Genomic DNA, 10,036 nt, shown 5'->3' on the forward strand with positions numbered 1-10,036 from the left:
ACACTCTCACGATGTAACTGTCTTTCTGCCTCTGTCACTGGTTCACTCTCTCACTGTGTCACTCTCTCCCTGTCACACTCCCACGATGTAACTGTCTTTCTGCCTCATTGTCACTGGTTCACTCTCTCACTGTGTCACTCTCTCCCTGTGTCACACTCTCACGATGTAACTCTCTTTCTGCCTCTGTCACTGGTTCACTCTCTCCCTGTCACTGTCCCACGATGTAACTGTCTTTCTGCCTCATTGTCACTGGTTCACTCAATCACTGTGTCACTCTCACACTGGTTCACTCTCTCCCTGTGTCACACTCTCACGATGTAACTCTTTCTGCCTCATTGTCACTGTGTCACTCTCTCACTGGTTCACCCTCTCACTGTGTCACCCTCTCACCTTGTCACCCTCTCACTGGTTCACTCTCTCACTGGTTCACTCTCTCACTGGTTCACTCTCTCACTGGTTCACTCTCTCACTGGTTCACTCTCTCACTGGTTCACTCTCTCACTGGTTCACTCTCTCACTGTGTCACTCTCCCACTGGTTCACTCCCTCCCTGGGTCACACTCTCACGATGCAACTCTCTTTCTGCCTCACTCTCTCAGTGGTTCACTCTTCCTGGTTCACTCTCCCACTGGTTCACTCTCCCACTGGTTCACTCTCCCACTGGTTCACTCTCCCACTGGTTCACTCTCCCACTGGTTCACTCTCCCACTGGTTCACTCTCCCACTGGTTCACTCTCCCACTGGTTCACTCTCCCACTGGTTCACTCTCTCACCGGTTCACTCTTTCACTGGCTCACTCTCTCACTGGTTCATTCAAACTGTGTCACTCTCTCACTGTGTCACTCTCCCACTGGTTGACTCTCTCACTGGTTCACTCTCCCACTGTCACTCACGATGTCACTCTCTTTCTGCCTCATTGTCACTGGTTCACTCTCTCACTGGTTTACTCTCCCACTGGTTCACTCTCTCACTGGTTTACTCTCCCACTGTGTCACTCTCCCACTGGTTCACTCTCCCACTGGTTCACTCTCCCACTGTGTCACTCTCCCACTGGTTCACTCTCCCACTGTCACTCTCTCACTGGTTCACTCTCCCACTGTGTCACTCTCTCCCTGTGTCACTCTCCCACTGGTTCACTCTCTCACGATATAACTGTCTTTCTGCCTCATTGTCACTGCTTCACTCTCACTGGTTCACTCTCCCACTGTGTCACTCTCTCACTGGTTCACTCTCCCTCTGTGTCACTCTCCCTCTGTGTCACTCTCCCACTGTGTCACTCTCTCACTGGTTCACTCTCTCACTGTGTCACACTCTCACGATGGAACTCTCTTTCTGCCTCACTCTCTCACTGGTTCACTCTCTCACTGTGTCACTCTCTTCCTGGTTCACTCTCTTCCTGGTTCACTCTCTTCCTGGTTCACTCTCTTCCTGGTTCACTCTCTTCCTGGTTCACTCTCTTCCTGGTTCACTCTCTTCCTGGTTCACTCTCTTCCTGGTTCACTCTCCCACTGGTTCACTCTCTCACTGGTTCACTCCCTCACTGGGTCAGTCTCCCACTGGTTCACTCTCTCACTGTGTCACTCTCTCACGATGAAAGTCTCTTTCTGCCTCATTGTCACTGGTTCACTCTCTCACTGGTTCACTCTCCCACTGGTTCACTCTCTCACTGGTTCACTCTCTCACTGGTTCACTCTCTCACGATAAAACTGTCTTTCTGCCTTATTGTCACTGCTTCACTCTCTCACTGGATCACTCTCTCCCTGTGTCACAATCTCACGATGCAACTCTCTTTCTGCCTCATTGTCACTGGCTGACTCTCTCACTGGTTCACTCTCCCACTGGTTCACTCCCTCCCTGTGTCACACTCTCACGATGTAACTCTCTTTCTGCCTCATTGTCACTGGTTCACTCTCTCACTGGTTCAATCTCTCACTGGTTCATTCTCTCACCGGTTCACTCTCTCACTCTATCACTGGTTCACTCTCTCCCTGTGTCACACTCTCACGATGTAACTCTCTTTCTGCCTCATTGTCACTGGTTCACTCTCTCCCTGTGTCACTCTCCCACTGGTTCACTCTCCCACTGGTTCACTCTCCCACTGCTTCACTCTCTCACTGGTTCACTCTCTCACGATGCAACTCTTTCTGCCTCATTGTCACTGGTTCACTCTCTCACTGGTTCACTCTCCCACTGTGTCACTCTCTCACTGGTTCACTCTCTCACGATATAACTGTCTTTCTGCCTCATTGTCACTGCTTCACTCTCTCACTGTGTCACTCACTCACTGGTTCACTCTCTCCCTGTGTCACAATCTCACGATGTAACTCTCTTTCTGCCTCATTGTCACTGCTTCACTCTCTCACTGGTTCACCCTCTCACTGGTTCACTCCCTCCCTGTGTCACACTCTCACGATGTAACTCTCTTTCTGCCTCACTCTCACTGGTTCACTCTCTCCCAGTGGTTCACTCTCTCACTGGTTCACTCTCTCACTGGTTCACTCCCTCCCTGTGTCACACTCTCACGATGTAACTCTCTTTCTGCCTCACTCTCACTGGTTCACTCTCTCCCAGTGGTTCACTCTCTCACTGGTTCACTCTCTCTCACTGTGTCAGTCTCTCACGATGAAACTCTCTTTCTGCCTCATTGTCACTGGTTCACTCTCTCACTGTATCACACTCTCACGATGTAACTCTCTTTCTGCCTCATTGTCACTAGTTCACTCTCTCACTGGTTCACTCTCTCACTGGTTTACTCTCTCCCTGTGTCACAATCTCACGATGTAACTCTTTATGCCTCATTGTCACTGGTTCACTCTCTCACTGGTTCACTCTCTCACTGGTTCACTCTCCCACTGGTTCACTCTCCCACTGTGTCACTCTCTCACTCTCTCACTGGTTCACTCCCTCCCTGTGTCACACTCACGATGTAACTCTCTTTCTGCCTCACTCTCTTCCTGGTTCACTCTCTCACTGGTTCACCCTCCCACTGATTCACTCCCTCACTGTGTCAGTCTCCCACTGGTTCACTCTCTCACTGTGTCACTCTCTCCGTGTCACACTCTCACGATGTAACTCTCTTTCTGCCTCATTGTCACTGGTTCACTCTCTCACTGTATTACTCTCTCCCTGTGTCACTCTCTCACGATGTACTCTCTTTCTGCCTCATTGTCACTGCTTCACTCTCTCACTGTCACTCTCTCACTGGTTCACTCCCTCCCTGTGTCACACTCTCACGATGTAACTCTCTTTCTGCCTCACTCTCTCACTGGTTCACTCTCTCACTGTGTCACTCTCTTCCTGGTTCACTCTTCCTGGTTCACTCTCTTCCTGGTTCACTCTCTTCCTGGTTCACTCTCTTCCTGGTTCACTCTTCCTGGTTCACCCTCTCACTGGTTCACTCTCTCACTGGTTCACCCTCCCACTGATTCACTCCCTCACTGGGTCACTCTCTCACTGTGTCAGTCTCCCACTGGTTCACTCTCTCACTGTGTCACTCTCTCACGATGAAAGTCTCTTTCTGCCTCATTGTCACTGGTTCACTCTCTCACTGGTTCACTCTCCCACTGGTTCACTCTCTCACTGGTTCACTCTCTCACTGGTTCACTCTCTCACTGTGTCACTCTCCCACTGGTTCACTCTCCCACTGGTTCACTCTCTCACGATATAACTGTCTTTCTGCTTTATTGTCACTGCTTCACTCTCTCACTCTCTCCCTGTGTCACAATCTCACAATGTAACTCTCTTTCTGCCTCATTGTCACTGGCTGACTCTCACTGGTTCACTCTCCCACTGGTTCACTCTCCCACGACGAAACTCTCTTTCTGCCTCATTGTCACTGGTTCACTCTCTCCCTGTGTCACTCTCCCACTGGTTCACTCTCTCCCTGTGTCACTCTCTCACTGGTTCATTCTCTCACCAGTTCACTCTCTCACAAGATCACTCTCTCACCGGTTCACTCTGTCACTGGCTCACTCTCTCACAGGTTCATTCCCACTGGTTCACTCTCCCACTGGTTCACTCTCCCACTGGTTCACTCTCCCACTGGTTCACTCTCCCACTGGTTCACTCTCCCACTGGTTCACTCTCCCACTGGTTCACTCTCCCACTGGTTCACTCTCCCACTGGTTCACTCTCCCACTGGTTCACTCTCCCACTGGTTCACTCTCCCACTGTGTCACACTCTCACGATGTAACTCTCTTTCTGCCTCTGGCACCGGTTCACTCTCTCACTGTGTCACTCTCTCCCTGTGTAACTGTCTTTCTGCCTCATTGTCACTGGTTCACTCAATCACTGTGTCACTCTCTCACTGGTTCACTCTCTCCATGTGTCACACTCTCACGATGTAACTCTCTTTCTGCCTCATTGTCACTGGTTCACTCTCTCCCTGTGTCACTCTCTCACTGTCAGTCTCCCACTGGTTCACTCTCTCACTGGTTCACTCTCTCCATGTGTCACACTCTCACGATGTAACTCTCTTTCTGCCTCATTGTCACTGGTTCACTCTCTCACTGTATTACTCTCTCCCTGTGTCACAATCTCACGATGTAACTCTCTTTCTGCCTCATTGTCACTGGCTGACTCTCTCACTGGTTCATTCTCTCACTGGTTCACTCTCTCACTGGTTCACTCTCTCACTGGTTCACTCTCTCACTGTGTCAGTCTCCCACTGGTTCACTCTCTCACGATGAAACTCTCTTTCTGCCTCATTGTCACTGGTTCACTCTCTCACTGGTTCACTCTTTCTCTGTGTCACTCTCTCCCTGTGTCACACTCTCACGATGTAACTCTTTCTACCTCATTGTCACTGTGTCACTCTCTCACTGTGTCACTCTCTCATGATGTGACTCTCTTTCTGCCTCATTGTCACTGGCTTACTCTCTCGCTGGTTCACCCTCTCGCTGGTTCACTCTCACTGTGTCACTCTGTGTCACTCACTCTGTGTCACTCTCACTAGTTCACTCTCTCACGATGTCACTCTCTTTCTGCCTCATTGTCACTGTGTCACTCTCTCACTGGTTCACTCTCCCACTGTGTCACCCTCTCACTGGTTCACTCTCTCACGATGTAACTCTCTTTCTGCCTCATTGTCACTGGCTCAATCTCTCACTGGTTCACTCTCCCACTGTGTCACACTCTCACAATGTCACTCTCTTTCTGCCTCATTGTCACTGGTTCACTCTCCCACTGTGTCACTCTCTCACGATGTACTCTTTCTGCCTCATTGTCTCTGGTTCACTCTCCCACTGTCACTCTCCCACTGTGTCACTCTCTCACTGTCACTCTCCCACTGTGTCACTCTCTCACAATGTAACTCTCTTTCTGCCTCATTGTCACTGTTCACTCTCTCCCTGTGTCACTCTCTCACTGTGTCACTCTCTCACTGGTTCACTCTTTCTACCTCATTGTCACTGGTTCACTCTCTCACTGTCACACTCTCATGATGTGACTCTCTTTCTGCCGCATTGTCACTGGCTTACTCTCTCGCTGGTTCACTCTCACTGTGTCACTCTGTGTCCCTCACTCTGTGTCACTCTCACTAGTTCACTCTCTCACGATGTCACTCTCTTTCTGCCTCATTGTCACTGTGTCACTCTCTCACTGGTTCACTCTCCCACTGTGTCACCCTCTCACTGGTTCACTCTCTCACGATGTAACTCTCTTTCTGCCTCATTGTCACTGGCTCAATCTCTCACTGGTTCACTCTCCCACTGTGTCACTCTCTCACTGGTTCACTCTCTTTCTGCCTCATTGTCACTGGTTCACTCTCCCACTGTGTCACTCTCTCACGATGTACTCTTTCTGCCTCATTGTCTCTGGTTCACTCTCCCACTGTCACTCTCCCACTGTGTCACACTCTCACAATGTCACTCTCTTTCTGCCTCATTGTCACTGGTTCACTCTCCCACTGTGTCACTCTCTCACGATGTACTCTTTCTGCCTCATTGTCTCTGGTTCACTCTCCCACTGTCACTCTCCCACTGTCACTCTCCCACTGTGTCACTCTCTCACAATGTAACTCTCTTTCTGCCTCATTGTCACTGTTCACTCTCTCCCTGTGTCACTCTCTCACTGTGTCACTCTCTCACTGGTTCACTCTTTCTACCTCATTGTCACTGGTTCACTCTCTCACTGTGTCACACTCTCATGATGTGACTCTCTTTCTGCCTCATTGTCACTGGCTTACTCTCTCGCTGGTTCACCCTCTCGCTGGTTCACTCTCACTGTGTCACTCTGTGTCACTCACTCTGTGTCACTCTCACTAGTTCACTCTCTCACGATGTCACTCTCTTTCTGCCTCATTGTCACTGTGTCACTCTCTCACTGGTTCACTCTCCCACTGTGTCACCCTCTCACTGGTTCACTCTCTCACGATGTAACTCTCTTTCTGCCTCATTGTCACTGGCTCAATCTCTCACTGGTTCACTCTCCCACTGTGTCACACTCTCACAATGTCACTCTCTTTCTGCCTCATTGTCACTGGTTCACTCTCCCACTGTGTCACTCTCTCACGATGTACTCTTTCTGCCTCATTGTCTCTGGTTCACTCTCCCACTGTCACTCTCCCACTGTCACTCTCCCACTGTGTCACTCTCTCACTGTGTCACTCTCTCACAATGTAACTCTCTTTCTGCCTCATTGTCACTGTTCACTCTCTCCCTGTGTCACTCTCTCACTGGTTCACTCTTTCTACCTCATTGTCACTGGTTCACTCTCTCACTGTGTCACACTCTCACGATGTAACTCTCTCACTGGTTCACTCTTTCTGCCTCATTTTCACTGGTTCACTCTCTCTCTGTGTCACTCTCTCACTGTGTCACAATCTCACGATGTAACTCTTTCTGCCTCATTGTCACTGGTTCACTCTCTCACTGGTTCACTCTCTCACTGGTTCACTCTCTCACTGTGTCACTCTCCCACTGGTTCACTCTCTCCCTGTGTCACTCTCTCACGATGTAACTCTCTTTCTGCCTCATTGTCACTGGTTCACTCTCTCACTGTATCACTCTCCCACTGGTTCACTCTCTCCCTGTGTCACTCTCCCTCTGGCTTACTGTTTGCCTGTGAGTCGGATATCTCGAAACATGGACAGATTCGGACGAAACTTGGTGGACAGGTTGGGTGTGTGACAAGGACGAAATTATTCGATTTTGGTGAATATGTGGATCTGGATCGGAGGGTTTTAAAAATGATTTTCACCTTTGAGAGACGGGGCTAAAAACGATGTATAACACGTTGTCTTAAAAAGTTGTGGACGAATTGTGTCGGTGACAAGAACAAACCGATGAGACTTTGGTTCAGGTCCGAATCCAGATCCATCGGTGAGATAGAAAATCTGGTCGAGGTGTGCACTCCACCAAGTGCAGTTCTGGTTCGTCATGAATGAAAACTTTCGAGAATTAATGGAAAAGGTTTTAAAGACGTTTTTACTCTGTGGTCGTTTTAAACGGATCATTTTGTGCACACTTGATGGGGCCACCATTTTTTTTTTAACAGTTTCGTCGCTGCTGATGGAGTAAAGTGAAGGAGTCCACCACAGAACTCCATGATACTTACTCATGTTCAATTTGACAAATGACAAACAAACAGGGATGAAAACAACACCTTCATCCATCTTCAGAAGCAAATGTATTGAGGAAACGGGATGGTGGGGAGGGAATTTATTAAATGTCTATTTATTACGAAGAAGTTAAACTTTGATTGTTCAGTTGATGATTCTGTGTTTGGAGTTCACAGATCATAACGTCCCCCATTGCGCACACACATATACACAATTGTGTGCAGAAGTTAAGCCTTGACTGATCAGTTAATAATTCTGTGTTTGGGGTTCACAGATCATAACGTCCCCTATTGCGCGCGGGCGCACGCACACGCACGCACACGCACGCGCACACACGCACACACACACACACCTCCAAACAAAATTGTGTGCAGAAGTTGAGCCTTGACTGATCAGTTGATGAATCTGTGTTTGGGGTTCACAGATCATAACGTCCCCCATTGCATGCGCGCGCGCACACACACACACACACACACACTTGTAGTGTTTGAAAACTGTCATGTGTAATTTTTTTTCTCAATTGTGCCAGTTAATATTCAAATCACCTTAATTTTGATCCTCCCTCTCTTTTCTTCCTCAGTCAACCCTCATCTCTCCAAGATATCTCATTCATCGGTTTCCATGTTCCTTCTCTCTTTCTTCTCTCCTCCATTCTTTCATTATTAATTCCTTTGCTATGTCCACCTGTTTTCCCACTGTTTGTGCACTGCTTTTTCTTCCCTCCACCACGTTACTTTCCTGCTCTTCCGTGAACCTCGACTTTGTATACCACCAAAAATCGTATGGATGTGAAAGATCCTGTGGTATCTTTCATTCGAGTCGGCCTTTTATCATTGCTTTTGCTACACGACTCCTCTGATGACGTGGGACATCAATTGCTATTGAATCTGGTTCTCAAGTTAATGAAATCGGAATATTCATGATGGGTGAAGTAAATCAATTTTACTTATATGTGAAATAGATGATTAGGATGGGACATGTTTTAATTATCACATGCATGATCAACATGTAATACAGCATAAAATCAAATTCATTTTTTATACAATTTACAAACAAAATTACATCTCGACTATAAACTTGTTTCCCTGTTTTGGAGACATTCTGATTGAATAATAAACAGCCATACATTGCTGGCTACAAAGCATTGCCGAAAAGTGAGGAAAAAAACAAACACCCATTTGTACACAGAGGTGTCCGTCCACACTCGTCGTGAAAAGCCATTACAATTCGCATCAAATTGAAAGACAAAATAGTAATGCACATGTATTTCTAAAATTTCCCTTGTGTATCAAACGATGTGGTGGTATCAGTGCTCCCAATACCTGTCACATACTTATTTTGATTTTGGATATTCTACTTCAATAAGCCAAATTATTCCTACCTTCTTTTGGGGTTTTCTGGGGAAAGCTTATGAAGATAAATATATGAGATCAGACCCCATTACTGGAGTGGGTACCAGAAAGCAAGTGCAACACCAGCTATTGCTGGATGCATCCTGACCAACAGGAACTGCCTGCCACATATTAACTTGCCTGAAGTACACAAAACAGTTCTGGGGGTAGCCAGGAAATTGAAATTTTAAAAAGGCTTTTCTGGTTAAACAGTTGCAGGCACTGCCAATTAGGCATGAACTTAGCAGAGCTACAGCCCCCTACTTCTCAGTGGTAATATACCGCAGCCATAGCCAGGAAGAGGATTTGATTAGCAATTTTAGATCATCCTAGCCCCATTCTCCCAGAGAGAACCCCCTTTCTAATAGGATTTTATCCTCTCCAGGTGGCCTGGTAGAGAGCTGCAGCACTGTTAAGCCAATACGTAATCGGCAGAGCCTATGCATCAGTTTAGCCAAAAGAGCCTTTAAAAATAATGTATATATATACACGGTATATACATATACATATACCTGGCTAACAGGCCTGATGTTTGACTGCATGCTGCAGGAATTTTCAATTTAGCCTGCGATAATTCACCTACCATGGGATTTTTAACTTCCACCAGCGAAAGTTAGCAGACAGGATACCCAGCTTTAAGTCTATCCATGGGACGGCATACTTTGTGATGTAATGCCCTGCTTGTGAAATGCCAATCTCACAGTTTATACTTGGGTCAAGAATCAATCCCAGGCTAGACAGATCAAAGATAAGTACATGACCATTCCATCATCCCAGGTAATTATGATTCTTATAAGAACTATGTGACAGTTTAAGTTAAGGTATTAGAGTCTTGTTACAAATATACGGAAAGGATTCATTCAGTCATTTAGTATGCAGCCTGTGGCTGCTGGTTGCATCATTTCTGGGAGTGTGGCTGTGCTGCTGATGCAGGGCAGGAATTTGTAATTTATTCAGGGTGCCGGCGATAGCTCGCCTACTCTTTGTGAAAGACACCATGAGATCTTTAACGTCCACCAACAAATCATGGCAGATCGGATGCCCACTTTAACGTCCATCTGAGGAATGACACACACATTGATGAATC

The 10,036-nt window shown here is 47.4% G+C and overlaps 1 protein-coding gene across 1 annotated transcript in view; it reads right to left on the reverse strand.

The window, feature by feature from the left end:
• Nucleotides 1-8,523: 8,523 nt before the first annotated feature.
• Nucleotides 8,524-10,036, reverse strand: part of LOC147028562 (multifunctional procollagen lysine hydroxylase and glycosyltransferase LH3-like) — a 106,504-nt gene continuing 104,991 nt past the window's right edge. Inside the window, exon 19 of the mRNA XM_085879087.1 lies at nucleotides 8,524-10,036. This exon is cut by the window's right edge and continues 1,159 nt beyond it. The gene's annotated coding sequence lies outside the window, so the exon portion shown is untranslated.

The sequence above is a fragment of the Eptatretus burgeri genome, chromosome 4, assembly GCF_056783735.1.
Source record: "Eptatretus burgeri isolate ZD-2024b chromosome 4, Ebu_testis_v1, whole genome shotgun sequence".
Classification (NCBI taxonomy): domain Eukaryota; kingdom Metazoa; phylum Chordata; class Myxini; order Myxiniformes; family Myxinidae; genus Eptatretus; species Eptatretus burgeri.